Raw genomic sequence first — 23655 nt, 5'->3', positions numbered from 1 at the left:
ATGCTGTTATGTCTCTCTATGTTGCTCATTATAGCAACATGACTGATGGCAAGCAACTTGTCTTGGCACACTCTGTGTTTGCTGTTTTTCCTGCAGTCTCTGGCAGCTTGCTATCTCGAACTGCATTTGTTAGCTTTAAAATGCTCAAGTGCCAAAAAAGTATGATTGGTATTGTTTCTATGTATAATAGAAACAATTTAAAAATGAAACAGAGTAATGTGTGGAAATTATTAATAACAATATTCCTTAGAGACTTTATGAGAAACAAAATTGCAGAGAAGCAATCGAGGGAGGGTGTAGCTGTAAAATTATATTTTAATTAAAACAAAGTGATTTAAGGGGACAATAATGCAAGCGTTGAATATAAAGAGCAATATTGCAACATGACCTACTGAATAATTACATTTAAGTGAGTTATTTTCTTTTTGTTACATTTAAGTAAGTTACTTTTTGGAATTTTTTTTCAAGACAGGGTCTGACTATGTGGCCCTGGATATCCTAGAACTCACTATGGAGACCAGGCTAGTCTTGCTCTGTCTTCCAAGTGCTCAGACTAAAGGTTTGTCTCACCACACCTGGTCTGGAAATGTTTTACTTTTACAAAATTTTCAGCACCAGAAGGAGCAGATAAATTAAACTTATCTCATTATGTTATGGGGCCAGCTTAGCTCCAACATTACTCAAATACCAGGTCAATGCAAATGACAAAAATTTATTGTTATCCAGATGCTACCAATCGATCAGGGCCTCAGACACAGTAGCTGATCTACAACCCTAGAGGGAAGTTGTACAGGATATTTAATGGATGAAACCATAAAGCAAGGGTGAATAGGATGGGCTGTAGCATTGTCCAATCATATTTTGACATAAGAGGTTGAGTAAGGGACTTTCTACCTATTAGGATATGAGTTGATTCCTGGGCCTGGGAACATGAACTTAGTTTGACCTTAAGTTTGAGCAAGATAGAAAAGTTAGTTGCCCTTGAGATAGCTGGACTCAGACACTGTCTCCTTACGTTTTCCAGGAGATCACTGATCTTAGACAACTGTCACCTTAAAACAGAAGCTGTTCAGCTATTGGGAAATGTTGCGCTCCCCTAGGGCCTTGGACCTTGGATTTAGTTTCCTTTTATGATTAAAGGAAGTCCGAAAACAAAATAACAATACTTGGAATAGGTTTCTCTTGCTTGTTCTCAACAGTTAGGCAATCAGAATCCTATGTCATGCCTTATCTTCAGTAATAATTTAATTCAGCAATACATACTCATTTGGAAAAAACGTAGTTTAACATGACTACAATGTTCTTTCTTATAAAGATTTTCTTTCACTTTATTTCTCTGTGTGTGCATATGTGTTTGTGCACACATGGATGCAGATGCTCCGGAGGCGAGATGATGGGATCAGAAACCCTCAAGCTTGTGAGCCACATGACGTGGGCACTGGGAACTTAACTGTGGACCTCGAGCTGAGCAGTGAGCACCCTAAGCTGTTGAGCTATGTTCTTCAGCCCAACTCTGATATTCTCACAGTGTTGTACAATTTGAAACCACGTTTAAAGCACACAGGAACAGAATTAGTGCTAGGTACTCCGAGATGTCTTCTGGCTTCTTTATTACCCAGGAATAAGTCCAAAAACTATACTATTTGTTACAGTTTAAAAGTAGTAAGTGAGGCACTGTTATTATTTATATAGTTGTTATCATGTAGTTATAGAATGGGAACAGCTTTACAAATATGAAAGATAGGTAAGAACTTAGAGAGCTCTGAGACTTAACTGAATCCACTAATACTAATTAAATATAATTTAAAAGATGAAAAAAATTACAAAATTGAAGTAGAGAACTTAATTTGTTGGCTTGCTAGTGCTATTGCGCTGTGTGTGTTTCCTTGATTATGACACCTAGAGAATCATATACGTGCTATATGATGTTTTGCAACAGTTTCCTTCAAGATTGAAACATTGCATCCTGCAGAGAGGTTACTTAAACCAGAAAGCAAACAACCTAAAATAGCTTCAGGAAGTCCGCAAAGCTGAGCAGATTCACTAGATCCCTCCCTCACAGGGTAAACAATAAAGACATTTAAGGGTCACTCTCAGAAAAACCAAGCTACATAGAAGACTCTGAGTCTAGAGCAGCTGCCTGAAACCACTTTAGTTGTCTGGAAGATGTTGAAACCAACTGAGTCACTTGGAAAGGACACTCTTAAACCTGTTCAGATCTTTGCAGGCTCTCTGCAGTGAACTCCAGGTCCTCATCTTCTATGAGATGCCAGCCATTCTTGGGTGAGCTTTGGTGATGCAGCTGTATTTGAGTCATTTCTGCTCTTGTAAGTAACCCCTCACCCACATTCCTGTAAGTAACCCAAATGAAAAACTCATTGGTTTACTAATTGGACTTTGGTGATATCTGTACTTAAGTTTGTTGTTGGATCTCTATCTGGGGTGAGTAGTTGTGGCTTGTGTTTCCACAGGACCAGTCCTTCCATTAAGCATGTGCTACAGGAGTTCTTTCCCAGCCTAGCACTCGATTCCCTTGGTGAGTGCTATAACTCATTTGGAAATTCTGGCGCAGTTGGTGCTCCATTGTCTATGTTATAATATTGGTTACCCTGTCTTTCATCAATTATTTCTTAAGATATGAGAAAAAAATCCTTGTAAAGTTTTAGTCTAAAAACTATTTAAACTCTTTAATATGGTTTTGGATACTATCTGGTAGATGCTCATAGGCAAAGTCCTCTTTTATCTTTTCCTTAGCTGTTAGGATGAACATCATTATTGAGCATATTATAATATAAATTTATCTATCCTGTATTCTCCCAACAGTTTTTCCTTTTTAAAACATGTTACAATTTTATAGCACCCTAAACTTTATATTCTAATATTCTTTTGATGAAAGTCCCATACTGCCAATAATTTTTCAGTGTTAATAGCAGGGATAACAAACACATATGAGGCACATTGCTTTATTTTTATGTTAAACGCTGTTTCTTATAAAGTTTTAATGTGGTCTCAGAATCCTTGTTAATGTAATTATCAAAGGTGGTATTTGAGATGCAACCAAAGGGTGAAATTATAGTTTTAAGTCGAGATCAATACAACTTACAGTTACTTCCTATAATTAAACATGGTGCTAATTATAGATTTTTTTCATAGATAAATTTTTATCAGATTGTAGTAATTACCTCTGGTCTAATAAGTGATTTTTCTTGGATGAGGCAAAAGAATTTGTAATTCATTGTGATGATCATGTGACTTTTAAGATAATATTAAATCTATTCTTTGTGAATTCCTTACATTTAAACAGAGCATTTTAATCATATTAATCTTCCATTTCCTCCTTCCAAATACCTTTAGTGTCATCAATACCTCTATTATTATTTTTCAATATTTAATTTATGGGTTGGGTGGTTTTCCTGCATATGTATTTGTGGGTCATATGTATACAGTGTCCAAAGAGGCCATAAGGGGATGTCAGATTCCCCTGCAACTGAAGTTATAGATGACTGAGTTACAACGTGGGTACTGAGAGCAAATCCTAGGCTCTCTAGAAGTTCACACAGTCCTATTAACCACTAAGTTATCTCCCTAGTCCTCCAGATCTTTATTTTTAAGTCTACTAATATGGTGGATTTTGTTCATCAAATTTTTGCAAAAAAAATGCAACTTGATCATTATGTCCTATCATTATACTATATATTGGGTTGGATGAATAAAATTTTGGTTTAGAAAACTTCATGTTTATGAAGGATACAGTTTTGATACCAGAGAAATCCTCAACTTATAAGGTAAATTCAATGGTATGTCATCCCGTTTAGTTTTATGAAAAGAGTAATGCCAAGTTGGTAAATTTTTTCCAGAAATGCTGAGTTAGAATTCACCGGCAACATCTGGATCTAAATTTTTCTCTTGGTGGAGATTAACTAAATTTTCAAATTATTAAATATGTATGATTTTCCAGGTTATTTCTTTATTTGTCTGCTTTCATGTACGTTATTGAATTTACAAGCATTAAATTCTTAATGATTCTTAATGAAATCCCTATACTAAGTTTTAACATGTGTGGAATATACCACAGTGTCTTTCATGTTTTATTTCGCCACACTAAAGACCAATTCAAAAGCCCAACAAGCATGTTGCTTGGAGTAGTTCCCTTCATTGCCCTGCAGACTACTCTCCTTAATATTCTTTTTACATGTGGATAGACAACTATAGATGTTTCTTCACACAGTTTGTAAAATGTTGGCTGTGTTTTGTTTTGCTAAAGGACAATTCTTCCAAAACTATGTACACAAACTCTTCCTCATTTTTCCATGATCTGTGGTTCATCTTTACTATGTAACAACTTTTTTACATACATGCTTTACTTCCTTACATTATCATATTTAAGTGGTCTGATTCCTATGTCCTGCAAAATTATACTGTTTTAATAATATTATCATCATATGTGAAATTGATCTTTATTATTTGCATCATTTATGTCTATATCACCTTGAATGTGCCTAAACTCACCTATTGTTTGCATTTATCTTTTATAAAGATTTGGAGAGCATTTTCTTTAATTTAAATATAGACTTAGAATTCCACTTAAATTGTACTGATATTCTGAATGGAACTTTATTAAATTTTTTTTATAAATACTCATATTTCATATGAGTTATATTATGTTTAATATCCTACTTATTATTACAAATATTTCATAAAGATCTTTTGTATCCTTTTAAGATTTATTACAGAAATTTTTATTCTATAAAAAATTTTGTTATACTTGGACTTAATTTTCTACATTTATTCAAAGCACAGGATGCTATTTTAATATAATAGTTTTCTAAATTTTTTGAGAATTTTATACAATGTGCTTTGGCAATATTCATTCCTATTTTTACTAACTCTTCTATATAGCTATCAACTTTGTGTACTCCTTTTTAATGACCTACTAAGTTTAAGTTTTGCTGCCTGTATACTCGTGTGTAAGGCCATCTGCTGGAGTGTGGTTGACTATCTAGAGGCCATTCCTTCAAAGAAAAGTGATTTTTCCCTCTTCCAGAAATCATCAAATATTCACAGCTCCCCAATTATTGGGTGAGGGCTCATGAGTCCCTCCCCTCTTCATGTTAAAATTCTGATCTTGTTCAGGTCTTGTGCAGGCAAACACAGCTGGTATACAAGTGATGTGGTTCTGTCATGCCCAGAAGACTTTCCAATTCCATTTTCCATAATCTCTGGGTCTTATAATCTTTCCATCTCTTTTTCTTCAGTGGTGTTTCAGTATTAGAATGAAGAAATGGATAAAAGTATCATTTGTAATTGAACTCTTCATTGACATTTATTTTCTGTACTTTGATAAGTTGTGAGATTATGTGTTAATCATGGTCCATTTTTTTTTTTTTTTTGGTTTTGTCCACACACAAAAACCTCTTTCATGAGGTCTGAAATCTCCAGTAAATGGGTATAAAGGCCACAAATTGATAGGCCAGTTTGACACTATATCTATTTTGCAAAAAAAAAAAAAAAAAATAGTAGTGGGTTTATGTCTATGGCCTATGAGCTCCACAACCACTGGTTCTTGGACATATTTACAGTATTAGGTGTGCAGTTTGTTCTGTAGGACAGGCTTTAAATATAACTGTAAAGCAGCTTGTTAACTCCTATAACGTGTGTGCCATTATTGCACCTGCATGCATATCTTGCCATGCTGGTTGGTGATTTAGTTTCTGGGAGCTCTGAGGGGGTGGGGGGGCTCTGGTTGGTTGATATTGTCGTTCTTCCTATGGGTTGCAAACCCCTTCAGCTCCTTCAGTCCTTTCTCTAACTCCTCCATTGGAGATCCTGTGATCAGTCCTATGGTTGGCTGTGAGTATCCACCTCTATATTTCCCAGGCTCTGGCAGAGCCTCTTAGGTGACAACTATATCTGACTCCTGTCAGCGAGCACTTCTTGGTATCCACAATAGTGTCTGGGTTTGGTGACTGTATATGGGTTGGAGACCCAGGTGTGGTAGTCTCTGGATGGACTTTCCTTCAGTCTCTGCTCCAAACTTTGTCTTCGTATTTCCTCTCCTGAGTATTTTGTTCCCCCTTCTAAGAAGAACTGAAGCATCCACACTTTGGTCTTTCTTCTTCTTGAGCTTCACATGGTCTGTGAATTGTATCTTGGGTATTGTGTTTTCAACAATGTGGTACCACTGTTAAGTACTGTAGAAAACCCAAGAACAATGGCAATAGCCTGTATTGTTTTGGGAGTCTGTAGGGCATTCTTAACAACATGAAAAGAGAAATCCTAACCCTGTCATTGGGCTTTCTTTGTGTTAATCTGTGGCTTTGGGGAGATGCATTATTTCTCATGTATAGTAGCTCCATTGAAAACTCATTTATATGAATATATTTATATTTCAAAAGATATAAAATAGTAAATTTTCATATGGCTATTTAAAACACCTTAAGTGTTAACTATCCTTTCAACAACTTCTTCCTTTACACTACTCTACTTCTTCTAACTTAAATATTTTTGCCCATTGTTCCTTCTTTCTTTTTCCTTTCAGCTCTTAAGCTATCCCCATCTGTTAAGATTTTTCTTATGCCCTCTCCACTATAGTCCCTTCTGTGTTTTCTGTATTCTAGAGATCCAAATTAAATACATAAATTTAAGGATTTGATGAGTAAACCCACATATGAATGATGTTTGGCTTTTTTGCGTCTGGATTTTCTTACTATGTATGCTTACAATTTCATGTATTTACTTGCAAATTTCCTTTTTCTTTACAGATACATAAAATCACATTTTGATGACTTCTTCATCTTTTATTATCCATTCATCTGGTGCAGGGTATTTGATCACACTGTGAATCCAAAAGTTGTCTTATTTACTGAAAAACCCTTGTCTTTAGTTTTGGTGTGGCTCAGTTTTAGCACATACCTTTTATTTTTATTGGATATTATATTTACATTTCAGATTTTATTCTCTTATCCCCATTCCCCCCACCACCCAGGAACCCCCTCTCCCATTCCCCATCCTCATGCTTCTATGAAGATGTGTCCCCACCTACCCCCCCACTTCCACCTTCCCACCCTCGAATCCCGCCCCCCCACCCCCAACTCGGTGTTCAGCCTTCATGGGACCAAGGATCTCCTCTCCTGCAGTAAAATTATTTCCTTCATCTTGAATCAGATTTGGTAGGTCTTAATTAGAAACCTATGAATCTAGAAATCCACGTGCTTCTTTTACATTTTCCATGTGAATAGAATGTAAAGTTTTAAATTATGTCTTCATGATCCTCTGAGTTTCTTGAGTATTTGTCCTAATGCCTTCCTCTTCATGTCAAAGTTCATTAATTTGGATCTTCTCTGTTCTTTTTGTCATTATTTTGGCTAGTGGTTTGTCAATTTTGATTACTGTCATGAAGAACCAACTTTTTGTTTCATTGATTTTTTTTCTTTGTTAATAATTTCTCTCCTGCTCTTTGTTATTTTTCTTCTGTTTTTACCCCCTAATGGTTTAAGGTCTAATTTCAGCTTGTTTATTTGTGAGGTTCCCAATAGTGCTGAGAATAAAGTGTGCCTTTGGGTCTTAGGTGAAATATTCTGCAAATGTTTGCTTTGACAATTTCATCTTGATGTTATTTAAGCTTAGTGTTTATTCATTTTTTTGGTAGAGTTGTTTTGTCTGCTGTAATATTAAGGTATTGTGTGTCTACTACTGTGCTGTGGTGAATGTGTAATGCATAGTCACTTTGAGTATTGGAAGTTGTAAAGTTAAGAGGAATTAATAGAGTAAAAGAAGAAGGAAGAAATGAAAAATAGGAGAGGAAAAGAGAGGGGGTAGGTAGAACAGCACTAGTAGATAAGACAGTAAAAGGTATGAACAGTAGAGACACACTTACCCTTCTGATGCTGTTGGATGGAAGGTCAATGATGTAAGAAAACAAGACTCGGCATGAATGTTGATTTCAACGCTTGCTAGAACCAGTACTTTGTCTCTCTGGTTTTGTCTGGGATTTTCCATGTTGATTTTAACTGGTCCTGCTTACCACCATCTTTCTCTTTTTGTGGTGTACTTGCTGACTTTGTCTCTGGTTTTCTTGATTTTGTCCTTGTAAGCTATGAGTAGCCGAGCAAGCTGGTAGCAAGCCTCACCTGCCACATTTACCACAGAGTTCAGGATGACTGGTAGTAGCATTGTTTTTGTAGATTTTCTGACAGGAGTCTTAATTCAGGCATCCAGAGGAAAAGCACAGATACAGTGGGGATGGTTGCATTAATTACAGTCAGTGCAGCAAGCTCAGTGCAAACATAGAGAAATGTAATGTGTGTGTGTGTGATGGCTGAAGACGTTTGTTTGGGTGTTGACTAAGTCAATTTCAGGACTGGGGAATGAGATGGTGGCATGACAAAACATTTTCTTTCTCTTTTGTTTCTCATGCTGTAAGCAGCCACTCATTCTAATGTGGCCCTCATCTGCCATTTTACCCAGAATGCTAGCAAGGTTACTGTATTTGTATGAGGCAGTTAGTAAATACACTGCCATTCATGAACTTTAGTGTCTTCTGCTCACGTTGTTGGGTTGGTTTTTTTTTTTTTTTTTCACAGAAGATAGCCTTTTTAAAAGATATATTTTAAAAATTCTAATTATGTGCATTTATATATTTGGACATAGTGTGAGTACCTGCAAGGGCCAGAAGAGGGAACAGGATTCCCTAGAGCTGGCATTGCAGGCAGTTGTGAGGTATCCAATGTGGATGTGTTTTGAGAAGGAACTCAGGACCTTTGAAAGAGCAATACACATTCAAATGCTAAGCCATCTTTCTAGCCTCCAACACAGATGGTCTTATCTTCTATGAATAATAATGCCTTTTTATTTTCAACATTTATAGCAGTTATGAATCTCTCTTTCCTCTAGAGTTACCTGGGTCCTGGGTCTGCCTTTGACTAGTGCTAGCACTGAGGTCTCAAGCTGGAGAATGAAAACACAGTTTTTAAATTTGAGGAATAATTAATATAACAACATTTAATCATAGAATGGAGAGACAGGAAAATGCTTAGACTTTAACATAAAGAAATTACAGGTATAACCACTGCCGCTTCTAAAAGAGAAGAAATTAATATCCAAAGAGGACAAAAACCTGGAAAATCCTTCTCATTCTGAGACTTTAGACCTAATTTCATTTGAGGATGTTTCATGTGAGGATAGTTCACTGGCTGTCACAGATATTTATTAAAGCTTTTAGGGTATACAGGAAAGTGGCAGATTAACTGTGGGAGCAGAGGAAGCCCTGAGTAAGTGAAGTCATGAGGAATGTGTATTTTAACATGGTGTCGGCATACGGAAGAGTCTCAAGCCCATGGACTCAAGGAGCATTTGCGAGGTCTATGGTCCAGGCTGAAGACAGGCAGCTACAATTGCTTCTAGACAATAAGTCTGAAGGTTTATGGATGATTGATCAGTGTATACAAAGATCAGTACCGTCTGCTTCCTCCCCTTGGATGTTTACACTCCAAGACTTCTTGTCTGCAGAGACCACTACTGGACCAGCCAACCCCTCCCTTCGGGCTGTACCTCATAAACAAATGAGGTCCCAGTGTTGCAGCATTAGCTAATGTTAATGAACCTCACCACATCCCAGCTTTATTATAGATGTGTCGGTCCTTTTTCATTCCCTCTTTGCCCCAACTAAGGTTCTGTGACCTAAACTGTGTAGGCAAAAGCATATGAGTTTCATTGGAAGAAAACATTTTGAGCGGTGTTTTTTTTTTGTTTTGTTTTGTTTTGTTTTTGACAGTATTGCATGATGAGAATCCTTTCTGCAGTGCTGGAGGAAACAGCCTGGGATTCCTAGTCCTAAAGCCACTGTAAAACCAATCAAAAGGCACCTTTTTGAGTGGGTCATATATGGTTCACTCTAGTGACTTCGCCAGACCCCTGTAAAGTGGTGCCAGAACCAGGTCCTGCAGAAGTCAAATGCTTTAGAAGCTCGGAACTGTAGGATGTTTATGGCATGTACTTCAGGGGCCTGTCTAGAAAAACACACCGGGAGAAGGAAGAGAAATGTGTTTTCCTTCAGTGTGATTCCAAGACCTCCTGGTGACAAAGCTTAACACTATGGCATTTGCACAGGAGAAGAAATTTAACAGCATTGTGGGTTGGGTTGAGCTGAGTTCACCACAGTTCTATTATGAAGCCCCAATCTCTAGGACTGCAGAAAACCCCTGTGTTTGGAGACAGGGTCTTTAAGGAGGTAATTAAGGAAAATTACAAAATGATGGTGGCTTTTAATCCAGTGTGGCTGGAAGAGCTTAAAGCACAAGTGTGCACAGAGCAGAAACCATGAGAAAGCAGTGAGGAGACAGCCATGTGTGGACCAGAGGATGAGGACTCAGACGAAATCGAATCTGGAAAATGTCTGGATCATAGACTTCCAGTCTCAAGAAGCATGAGAAAATAAATTTTCTTTACTTCCACAAATCAGCCTCTAGTTTACGAATGGCCTTTGTCTATTTCCATAAAATAAAAATTTGAAGTTGAGTTGTTAAAAATTCATAATTCTCTTACCTGTCAAATTTGAGAACATTTGAGAATTCTCTAAAACTAATTTCTTATGTATTAAAATATGAGATTTTATCAGAATTGAAAGCTGTGAGAATCAAACTCTAAGAGTCCCTCCTATTTACTCTTTGGTCCCTGGTTTTTGATGTGGGGACTTCTTCATTCACGGAAGTAGTTTCAGATAGAGCCCAACATTTGTGATAAAAAAAATTGCTTTTTTTTTTTTTCATTTCCAAGTTATGGGACTTGGCCTGGTTATTTAATTCTCAGGACTGCAGCCTGTTTCCTGTAGAAATGGAAAGTTCTAGTATTGATCCCATTGTTGAGAGGTAAGGATGAAATGGAAATGAAGAAATATGTACAAAACAATTGATTTATATCGCACATAATTATTACTCAGAAATATATGAAAATGCGTATTTGTTGGCCTGGACTAATAGAAGTTCAGTGGGTGAATTTCAGATTTTACAACTGATTGCATGAATGGCATATGTGTGTGTGTGTGTCCTATGCTGGGTCTCTCTCTCTCTCTCTCTCTCTCTCTCTCTCTCTCTCTCTCTCTCTCTCTTTCTCTCTCTTTCATACACACACACACACACACACACACACACACACACAAATGCCTCTGCTGTCTCTCAGTGAAGTAGTTAAGAATGACCACACGGAAGCACGTTACCTTTCTAAGTGTGAACGAGGCAAATAAAACAAACTAAATACACAAAATGGCAGGGATGGGGTGGCGGTTGCTAAAACATATGCAGAAATGAATCGGGGCATTCATGCCAATAGAATCATAAGTTGGAAAGAAATAAAATGACATGAAATCCTTGAGAAAGAAAACAGCATCGAAGACCAGAAAATCTACCAAACTTCAACTGGTTTTCAGGAAGTCTTTAGGTAAGCCAGGGAACTGAAATCTGGCAGGTACAGAATACAACTTTGCTCAGCACTATATGTAATTTTTCTTCTGAGGCAGTTTTATTACTGGCTCCCCCCCTCGCAATGTTTTATGTTTGAAAGGTTTTTTTTTTTTTTTTGTGTGTGTGTGCGTGATAATATGACATAGAATAATCAGCTTACTTTAACAATTACTGACTTAAAAAAGTAAGATCAAGCAAGTTCTGTCATGTCTTCCACCCAGTGACTGATGATGAACTTTCTGAGGGCTGAAATCAGTATAGAAATTTGTTGGGACTAGAGTAAGACAAGAAAATACACAGTTTGCACCTGGATTCGTACTGTATGTGAGCAATTGTTTTTAAATCAAAAATGTAGTGGCTGAAGTTTGCTTTTATGCCACCAGCAGTCACGGACACAACCTGACTCTCTCCTGGTAGGCTCTTAGCCAACAAAGCAATTCTGTTTATGTTAGGGGAGGGGAAAAAAGCCAAGTAGACAGGTCAGTCTGTTGTGTCTGCAGCTCTTGCTCCTAGTATGTGAGTCTCCTTTATAGGTGGAAGGGAAAAAAAAACAATAATCCTTTTAAATTGCCCTGGATTCTGAGTGGAAAATTCTTTAACCTACTGTACTGTGGTAACGTAGAGACAGTGAATATTATTCAGTGCTGTTTTGGCCAAGAATTTCAATGGTTTTCATTATCTTTTAATTGTGCTGTTGCTGATGCTGTCTTGATTGGGGAAGAAAACACATTCTGTCACTGCTTTCTGAACATGAACTCTTTTACATTCAGTCCCTGTGCTCTGCATCCTTGTGACAGTCAATCTTGTTTTCAGGTGGGCACTTGAAGATTGATATAGCTTAAGAAACAGGTGTAAAAACCTGAGAATGAAAAAACCTATGAACTTTAGTTGGATCACCTCCAGTGATCAATTATTAGACACCATCTGTATAAGGACAACTGCATACTAACTGGAGCTGCTGAAAATACATATGAGCAAGAAATTTTCTATTTTTCAAAAGTCCCTGTTTGCCTAGGTAGAACCGATTAAGGAAACGTGCATCCACAATTTGGAATTAGATAGAAGTTCCACAGTAGAAAAAAAAAAAAAAAAACAGCTGTTCAGAATTCTTCTAAGATTCATCAGGGCTCTGTAGCAGACATCATGCCAAGTGCAAGCCAAGAAAAACCTCCATGGACCTTGAAGAACCGCTGCAGATTTGAGATTAGTTAGGTTTGATGATGCTTGCTTATACTTTCATCAGAGAAGAACCGGGGCAGAAACTTCACTCAACTCAAGGAGTTAGAAAACAGTGCAGGCAACACAGTGAGCCCACATCCCATTGAAAAATGATGCGGTAAAGGCAAGTAACAGAGGTGAATGGAAACCTGGCTGTTCCAGGCTGGGATAATAGATGGTAGAATCTATTCTGACGGTTGAGGGTAGCTGGGGTCCTGGTGGTGAAGGTTTAAATAGTGGTTATTTTTTTTTTTTTTTAAGCAATTTTAACTTTTTTTTACTGGATATTTTCTTTATTTACATTTCAAATGCTATACCATTTCCCAGTTCCGCCCCCAAACTCCCTCCCCCAAACCCCTTATCCCATGCACCTTTCCCCTGCTTCCATGAGGGTGTTCACCCCACCTCCCGCCTCTCTGACATGGCGTTCCCTTACACTAGGGCATCTAGCCTTCCCTGGACCAAGGACCTCCCCTCCCATTGACACCAGATAAGGCAATCCTCTGCTACATATGTGGCTGGAGCCATGGGTCCCTCCATGTGTACTCTTTGGTTGGTGGTTTAGTTCCTGGGAGCTCTTGGGGGTCTGGTTGGTTGATATTGTTGTTCTTCCTATGAAGTTGCAAACCCATTCAGCTCCTTCAGTCCTTTCTCTAACTCCTCTATGGGGGACTCTGTGCTCAGTCCAATGGTTCTTGAGAAAGTTAGCAATATAGCCAAGGCACAAAGTCTGCTGTGACACTACAGAAAGATCTTCTATCATGATAGGCTTTAGGGAGAAAACAAGAGAAGCAAAAGAATAAAATGTATTTTGAGCATCAAATGCTTAGAAGCACACTGTATGTTGATCAAAGGAGTGAACAGTTTCCTGGAACAATTTCTGAATTTACATCCCCAAAACTTAGGCTCAAATACCATTTGTGTAAAAATATGTACAGGCTTACAAAGAATGAATGAATGAGTCAATACATACAAATCATGTGCCCAACACTCACTGTGCATGTGACTTTGTATGTTCCATCTCTAACCTTCACAGCAACTTTTAGGCAGGCATCATTCATTATACTGGACAGAAACCAAAGTAACAAACTATCATAACTTGGCATGTATAGACACACTCAAAGTATTTTATTACATTAAAAGTATTACTGCCCATAGTGAAAGATTAGATGACACAAGAGCTTTTTCTTTTCTTTTGTTTTCCATATGATTAAAAATATAGTGTATATAAGACAGGTGAGAGTAGTTTTAGGTGAGTTTAGTAGTGTGGAAAAATTTTAATCCTGCAACATGGATGCTTGATGAGTGTTGGGATTTGTCAAGCCTCTCAAACCTGATTTCTGTTGAGAATTAGAAGCATGGAATTGTTTCAGTTCTCAAGGAGGAGAGAACAGAAGTCTGAGAAGAAATTTTTCATCATGCTCTGGCAAGGGATCACATCCAAATACCTTCAAGGTCTGTGTGATCTAACTGGAGTGACACATATTTAATTTCTCTGTCTAGAATACAGATATGCCAACAGTACACATCTTTAATCCCTAACGATGAAGGTAAAGTTACTTCCAAGATGGAAGTAGCTGTGTCTGAAAGCAACTTCTGTTTGAGGGGCAGACAAAGTGACAAATCAGAGAAAGATTTGACAAACATAGGATATGCCCAATTCTCACTAGGGCAGACAGGAAAGAGGCTACTTAGAAACAGCATGGAGAGAGAGAGAGAGAGAGAGAGAGAGAGAGAGAGAGAGAGAGAGAGAGAGAGAGAGAGAGAGAGAACTTTGAGTCAGGCATTTTTTACACAGATAGGTGAAGACAGAATGACCTAGAGGATAAGAAGGAGCCAAAAGATTAGAACAGAATTTCAGAGTTAATTTGAGGCCAAGCAGAGCAATTAAGTCAGAATCCAGGAGAAGCCAGTTTGACTCAGTCATATTGTAGAGGAGTTTGGGCCAGAGAGTTGAGTTGAACCAGCCAATATTCAGCAGTGTCTGCTGAATAAAAGACACCTTTTCAGCAGAGCACAGATTGTACCGTTGTGGGATGTTTTAAATGTGTTCTTTTTAATGTGGCCTTGTTTTTGAGGTATATTGCTCATAAAGGTATATAAGGAAACAGAACGCATAAATTATGGTGTTCGATATAATGAGTATCCAAAAACGTATTTAGAAAGAACAGATACAAATGGATGCACTTCACTTCTTTCTCCTTTTTTTGGTGTGAATGCTAAGGATTAAACTCAGTGTCTTATGATACCACAGAAGTGGTTTAAATTGAGGCATATCCACAGCCATATATGCAGTCACTTTGAATCCATTAGAATGTTTACCTATGACAGGGAGGATAATAGTTAAGGAATTTAGAACTACAAGGGGACATAAAACCATGTTGTTTTGCTTGGACCAAGGGCTAAAGTGTGCATGAAATGAGTGTTGGGATTTGTCAAGCCTCTCAAACCTGATTTCTGTTGAGAATTAGAAGCATGGAATTGTTTCAGTTCTCAAGGAGGAGAGAACAGAAGTCTGAGAAGAAATTTTTCATCATTAAAATGTTGACAGTACACAGAAAGCAGTTGCTTGGAGCAACTGAGTTGAAGGGCAAACGAGGCATGAAGGTTTAATGATATGAAGCAGTTTCTGCGTGATCTTCAGGGAACCTACACTTTTGAGTTCTCTAGCCTCCACTGTGAGGTTGATAACTGCCCTTTGGACACAGTACATGTCAGAGAATGGTGAACCTCACAGTCGAGAATTGCTATGCTTAAAGTGCAAACTCCATCACTCATCATTTGTAAGGGTCAGTGCCTAACTCTAAATCTTTTTAATATGAATGTCTTTAGCTGTAAAGTGTCCACTTGGCTGTGTCAATATCGAAGGTAATTGGATGGCATACTCATCTGCCTAGCAGAGGGCTTGGCTCATGGAGTGCTCACTGTCACTGAAAGGACCTTATTTATCTTGCTCCAACGTTGTCACTTACATTCTATATATACACTAAGCAGATACTGAATGAGCCATCGTTATAAATTACACACTGGTTAGTCAAAGATGGAAAGAATATAATGTACGCGTTGAAAACAAAGTCCATTAGAGAAAAAAAATGTTAAACTAAAATGTATTGTCTAGATGAAGAAAAGCAAGGAAGAAGGGACACTGAGGTCAAGTCAGTGCTCCTTAGAGGAAAAAAGGTTTGCGTGTTGTCATGTGGACTTAGTAGGAGACTGCTAAACTCCTGGTGATGACTGTTCCAAGAAATCAAGGTGGCAAGAGAATACTTAAATTATTCTCCATTATAATACTTTAATTTTTGATAAATAGGCATGCGTTCCTGAATACAAAAGAATGTGGCAAAATTGCCTACAGGCAAAGCAAACTGTACCTATTTCTGGAGCACATTTCTTTGCTACTAGTTTAATTGACTTTGCTGGGAAACTGAAGAGGCATATGTGGAACATGTCTTGTTTTTCACAAAGGGAATATGACAAAATTTTAGGGCTTCCAAATCACTTGGAGCTATTTTTCTAGGCTTTTATTAATTGTTCATAATTAGATATAGACTTTGTGTTTCAAGAAACCTTTGTCACACTCATACTATGGTATACACACAGGCATATAGTTGTGTTTTATATGTCAGGTATAGAACAGAATATCAACTGTTATTAAAAAGAGAAAACAGGAAAACAAGAAAGATCTTCCTGGTAAATGCTGTTGTAAACTGAACATGCAGGGGGTGATGTCAAGATGCTTTTGCCTTACAGACTCTTTTGCAATGGTAAGACTCTCCTGAAACAACATTTAATGTTTGTTTTTCAAACAAACCCATGGATTTATTTTGTAAAATCTCATAAGTGTTTTTATTCATCCCATATCCTGTCCAGGCTTGTTCTTTGCCAAAGAAAACATGATTAAAGAAGCCCAGGAAGAGTTCTGGGCAGCAACAAGATACCATGGTTGTGTCTCACACACAACTCAGAAGAGACAATGGGGAGATCTCTGTGGATACTCTTGAGGAGGGTGTTAGAACTCTTCAACACTTGTCAGGCAATAACTCAAACTTAAAAAAAACTGCCCCAGCCATCAAATTGCTAACAATAACTTAAATTTAGCTCCAAAGCATCCATAAAAAAGAAGAAATCTAAGCCTTAAAAATTTTATAAAGCCCAGCGGCAGTATTTAAGCTGGTATTGACAAAGCACTTAAATAGATCTATTCCCTGTATGTTCGCTTCTGTGCTTCGAATAGTTTAAGATGTAGTGGACCCTGGGAATTTTCCCTCTCTCTTCACTTTAAATATCGACAGAGCTTGAAATAAAATATGTCTATAATGAAACCCACACGTAGAGGATTGTTACTGGGTCAGCTCTCCCTCACCCGACTTTAGAGAAGCAGGATTTACCATTTGCTTTGTTGGCGGTATGAATCCGGCTCGTTTGCAGCTTTGCAATAGCTTCAACAGCACAAGGTGAGGAAGGAAGTGTATAGATCCCAAGAGTGGACACCCAACTTAAAGGCATCCATGTCTTCAAGACACAGTCAAGACCATTTAGTCACCAAGAGTCCTGATATCTGCCGTCTCTATACAATATGGTAACTAACGGCTCGCAAAGGAGCAGAGGGAAGGTCTGAGTTCCGTACTTCAAGCTTATTTTCAACGGCTCAGTTGATGAGAGCCAGTCAGTTTTTTAGAAACAAGGCGAAACACAATAAAAAGAGGTAATAAAGAAAGTGGAAAAGACTATGTTGAAAACTCTCTGTTGTGGTCATCTGAAAATTGTGCTTCCAGTTTGGACTGCAGTTGTGAAAGCGGGCACATACTATTACTAAATTGATGTGGGCAGACCAGAAAATAACTACTAATGACGTTGCCTACCTATAAAACCCAACATTAAGAATCTCACTTTCTGTCTGTATGTATTGCTTTGAAACAAACTGTAAGGTTCACACATCCCTTCATGGAAATATCTGGGCCGCAGACTTGATATACTGACTGGGAAGTTCTCAGCATAGTGCCAGGCAGGATGTCAGCTCTCTACCTCTTTCTTCTGTGCATGCCAATGTTCTCTTTGGTTTGTGTGGTTAGTGACAAACACCTTTTCAACCTTACCTTTTATTTTTTCCTTCTTTATTGGATATTTCATTTACATTTCAGATGTAATCCCCTTTCTCCATTTCCCCCCACCCAGAAACCCCTATTCCATCCATCCCCCCTCCTCCTGCTTCTATGAGGATGTGCCCCTACCCACCCACCCACTCCTATTTCTCTGCCCTCGAATTTCCCCACATTGGGGCATCCCGCCTTCACGGGACCAAGGACCTCCTGTCCCACCTATGCCCATCTTCTCCTACATATAGAGCTGGAGCCATGGGTCCCTCCCTATGTGCTCCCAGGCTGGCGTCAACCTTACCTTGGATGTCATTATTTGTGACATTAAATATGAAATAAAGAGGCTTCATGTATAGGCAACTTTCATCAATAATCATTTACTAACAAGTTATCATTACATCTATGTCTGAATATGCACTAGAGATGAGTAAACTCTCCTAGATCAAAGCTGGCATGGAAAAACATCTTCTCAAATGTTTTCTTTGTTGAAATTACATTTATAATTGAAATATGTGGCTATTATTTCACAATTAAAGTACTTCAATAATTAATGATCATAACATTGTGTATTTATAGAAAGATCACTCAATTGAAGCAATGTCAAAAATATCATTTATAGCATTGACTTATTTAAAAATACTTATGATTCCAATTATTTAATTGCAATTGGGCAGTAAATTGAACATATCTTTAAAGTCTTAATTTTGTTTGTTTTGTAAAAATAGAATAAAAGTAGTATTTTCAACCAAAATATATTTAATTAAACCTTAGAGCAATAGGTCCCATATGATTAATTGCTTATAGTTCTGAACTTCTGTATGTTAAATATTTAAGCAAAAGATTTTGAACATAATTTCTAGAGTCATTCAAGATTTTCAGTAATAAAAATGGAGACCCTGAACTTTGCCAAGAGTAGGTCTTAGTGAGAGATCCTGATAACACACACAGGAGCAAGATTCCTAGAATTATTATCTACTTGCGTAAAATCAGTAGTAATATTGTTAAGATTATTATTTTATACCTTATATGTGAAACACAAACAGGGCCTATCCCTTTTTTGTATATTAACTCAAAGCAGGATAAAATAATGAAGAACACCACATTTTTTCTTTATCTTTTGCTCACTAAATCCTGAGTTCCGCAGAGTTGACAATGGAGTGAAAAGATTATAGAAAGTGACAGGAATTTGTCACTGAGAACATAACAAGTCTGCAGCCTTTCTGCTTCTACACATCAGGAATTTCTTCAAAGAATAACTCCAACTGGCCATCTTGTCACCAGATAACCAGCTTTATGTCTAAGACAAGTCAATAGTTATGGAAATGTTTCTTTCCAGGGACTTCTTTATAGGTGTTTTAAATGTTTTGAAGAAAAGATGATCTTGTGAAAAAGAAACTTTATAGCTGAACATTGCCCTCCAAGCAACAATATAACAATAGCAAAAGAGCCATGAGCCATACACAGAGTCTGATGTCTTTAACTTGTGAAGGTGTGGTAATTCTTACCTATCACCTGCAGTGTGAATCTGCATTTGGGTCTTCCCCAGAGCTGATGCTAAAACTGGTGTATAGGCAAGAAAATTCAGGCTGCAGACAGAGATGACAAAATAATATATTGTTAGCTTGAAATCCAGTTATAGAGTTTTCTTTGCCATAATTCTAGATTTAGACTGAAGGATGAGATTTTGTTAAAGGATTTCATGGAACTTTACGTTCATGAAAACAATAAAAAAAAGGAATAAAATTTGTAGTCTGAGCTATCCTTTTAATTTTTCAAAATGTTCCATATCTCATCTGAAATGTAATTCTTACATTAGGCCATTGATTCTCCAAAAGTGGACATTTTAATGATTCCTAGTGTAGATATAGGTTTACAGAAATCATTGCAATCAATTACAGAGAACTTTCTCATCTCAGCAGCAGCAGCAGCAGCAGCAGCAGCAGCAACAACAACAACAACAACAACAACAACAACAACAATTCAGTTTGCAATGCCATCCACAATCTTCATCCTTTCTGTTCCTTCCATATTCAGTGAGTGCTCTATCTGAATAGATTTGTATATTTTGAAGGTTCCTATAATAGACTCACACCACAAGTGATCTTTTCCTTTAAATTCCTTTTACTTAGCATGCTCTCCAAATCTATTCATGTTGTACAGCACAAATCCTCAAGTTATTGCATGGACACCCCACATTTTGTGAATGGGAGTATTGTCAATAATACTTCTACAAAACATTTATTTTCATGTTTTGTGTAGGCACATGTCTTTTTTGTCTTGACTGTATATCCACAAGTGGGGTTGTTGGTCCTACGGTAATTCTACATTTAATTTTTCTGAGAAGCAATGGCAATCTTTTCTAATGTGGCTTCATAATTTTGAAGGCCCCCCTGAACAACATTATGTAAAGGTATCATTTTTTTCCTCACCAACACTGATTGATGCCTGTCTTTTTAAACTTTAGTTGTTTTAACAGTTATGCTAGTGGCAGATCATTGTGGTTCATTGTTTTTCTATTGTGAATAATGGCATTGAGTATCTTGTGATGTGCTTATTGGCTATTTTCATACTTTATCTGTTGAGTAAATATTTCACTATATAGCCTAGGCTGGTCTCAAACTTGCCTCTTGTCTCAGCTTCCAGAGTGCTAGGTTCATATGCATGAGTCACATGACTAACATTAATTCTTTGGAAAACTATATATCTTTATCTTTTGTCCATTATTGTTTTAAAAATTTCATTTATTTATCTTTTTATTCATTAACATATATTTATTTGGGGGAGCACATATTCATGCCTCAATGCATGTGTGAAGGTCAGAGAACAACTTGCAAGTCAGTCAGTTCTCTTCTTTTACAATGTATCCTAGGGATGCAACTCAGATTATCAGGCTTGGTGACAAGTTCCAGGAGTCCCACGTCACCTCATCATCCTGTTTTTAACCATTTAGAAAATGATTGTTAAATAATACTTTTTTATTTTTCTAGTCTGTCTATATTTACTCATATTATAGAAGAAGACAGCTATTTCCTCTAATCCATAATTTATTCAAGTAGTCTTAGTGAACTGTTATTGCTATTACTATTGTTTTGATGCTAATAATTCTCTGCTTAAATCAATGGGAACTTTCAGGCCAACATCTCTCTTCATTTGATATTTCCATCTAATCTTCAAATGACATTCTCATATTCTGCCTACATAAAATTTTATTGGTTAATCTTGCCTCTTTTCTATTGAATTGTGATTCCTTTCACATACCAGTCAAATATTCCATCACTGAGCTACACTGTGCCATTTCAGGTAATTTTATATTTTCCTCACCTATGCCCTAAAATCAGACATTTACACAACTACAATAGTGACAGTGGCAACAAACCAGATTCTTTTATTGGAGAATAGACTTACAAGCTAACATCCTGGGACAGGCATATTTGTTAGAGACAGTGTTCTCCTGGTTTAAGACTTCTTAGGGAGAAACTGGAAACTGTATCCATTTGTAGATACCCGCCCATCCAATTCTTATCTATTTGTAACAACAACAACAACAACAACACCCCCTGTGGACTCATGCTTATCACCAATGGACACAAGATTTTCTTCCTTTTCATTCTTTTCCAACATTCTGAACTCAATTTTTATTATTGTGGATTAGCTTCTTTATTTATTCAACCCTCTTGTCTTTAATCACATAGTTCTGTGGGTCCTCTTGTTATCATAGAACTTGCAAAATACACTGGATATGCTGACCAAGTACTTTTCCAGCTCCAAAGCCACTGACTCATGCTCCTGAGCTCCCACAGTTTCCTGAGTTCCCACAGGAAAGGATGCAGAAAGAGCCAACTAGAGTAGTTTGAAGAGGCTTTTATCTCAAGGGCTCATGAAACAAACAGTCCTGATATGAATGAAATGAGTAAGTAGACTGTGTCTCCTGGTTCAGGGGAGATTATTTTCTCTTTCCTAAGAAGTACCTCTGCAGAGTGAGTCAAATAAACACACCAAAGTAGCAGTGGCAGCTTGTCATTCTATTGTCAAGCACCAAGGGCAGCCTCTCAAAGACTGTTGGGCCCATGTTAAGTCATAGAAGCTGAAGAAGGATGGAAGACCTGAAAGAGACATGTGTTAAGGATAGAGAGGATGCCTATAAGCAAAAGTGATAGAAGTGATCTTGAGTCAAGATGGCGGCATCATGAGATTGCCTTGAGGACGGGGCTAATCCTAAGTGTGAAAGAGAGAACGATTTGGAAAGAAATAAAATGGAGATACAGTAGACGATATGCTATTTCTTGAGTATTGTATATTGGAAACTGTAGCTGGCGCATTACAGAAATGGTGTAAATAGCCACACTATAAAGCAATACGAAGCAAGGGAATTAAATATTAAAGCATTGTGAAGCCTTTGAAATACACATAATCAAGATTTTTATGGGAAAGTAAAGAAGTATGAGATCATTACTTATGTGTCACAGCCTAAGGTGCCATTGGTTCAACTTTTACCTCACAGTTTTTTTTTTTTAACTCAATATCAGATTAGTATATATTCTTCTTTGGAGAGAATTCCATGTTTATCTCAGATTTATAAATTTTATTAGCTATTTTTAACACCCTTTCCACTCACACATCTTTTATTGTCCTTTGTAAATCATAACCCCAGCCTGTATTCCTGGGTAGGAAACACCATCTCTTGACATTACCTTAATTAATGAATGTTCCATGTTAGGCACGTCTCTTCTGCCTCTGTAAACATCAGGGACAGACACAGGGTTGTAAAGTTTATTTTTGTCCAACATGCTTCTCATTTGCTTTGCTTGTCACAGCAGGTTACCTCGGTCTTCCTTTTGCTGAATCCGACTTTCCCTTCTTGCTCTGTATAATGCACACACAGCATAGACCAGGCTTTGCAAGCAGTCAGAGTTTGAGTTACAAAACAGTGTGAATAACTTGTCTTTCACTACAGCTGTGGCCTGACCTCATTTCCTGGTGGTCCAAGTACCTACCTTGTATTCTACCTCTTTCCTTTCTTTCTACATCCCTCACCAATAATATTTTGGTTGTCTGTGCCTCAATAGCTCTGTAAGGATTTTCTTATGCTCTATTTTCTGTAAGGACATCTCAAATCCTTTCCATATGAATGAGTTTTTTTTTTTCTGTTCCCTGTTCCTGTATTGCAAGTTGTGTTACTGATATAGCAACGAACTCACTGTTCATGTGGATTATAGTTACTCAGTGGTACACTTTTGGACGGGAGGATGCTAAAATCTCAGAGTAATTGTTAATGTGGTTTCATGAAAAAAAGCTACTATTTTTGTACTTAGAAAATGGCTTTGATGAAGAAGAAATATATAAAAGAACTCAAAAGAATACAAATATCATTGCACAAAATCAAGAGTGTGGAAAAGGGTTCAGGCAAACCGTTATGTAAAAGCTACATGGTGAGTGTGTTTGTCTTTATGGGTCACAGTCACTAGTACAACCACTAAACTTTATCACTGTAATAAAAGAAGCAGCCAATAACAATATATAGGTATATGTAGGTGTGTGTGTGTGTGTGTGTGATATTTAAGTTTCAGCAAATTTCTCAACAAGTAAATAAAAATATACCCCATCTTTGCATAAGTTTCACAAGAGTGCTAGAATCACATTTTAATCTTCCTCCATCAACTGAATTCATTTTGCCACTTGATAATTCCACTATGTTTCTTACAGATACTTCTATTCACTATGTTTAAAATAAAAGTGATTTTCTTGTGCTAACCAGCAGTCTTACTGTTTATTTCAAAGATCAGATGATTCTCCCAGGACTGTAACATCCAAATCTGTGTGCTTCTTTATTAGCTATTGGAAGGAACTTAAATTTAAATGTCCTTCATCATTGTTGGATAGAAGAT

The sequence above is a fragment of the Arvicanthis niloticus genome, chromosome 12 (assembly GCF_011762505.2).
Source record: "Arvicanthis niloticus isolate mArvNil1 chromosome 12, mArvNil1.pat.X, whole genome shotgun sequence".
NCBI lineage: Eukaryota > Metazoa > Chordata > Mammalia > Rodentia > Muridae > Arvicanthis > Arvicanthis niloticus.
Note: the sequence above shows the minus strand (reverse complement) of the source record.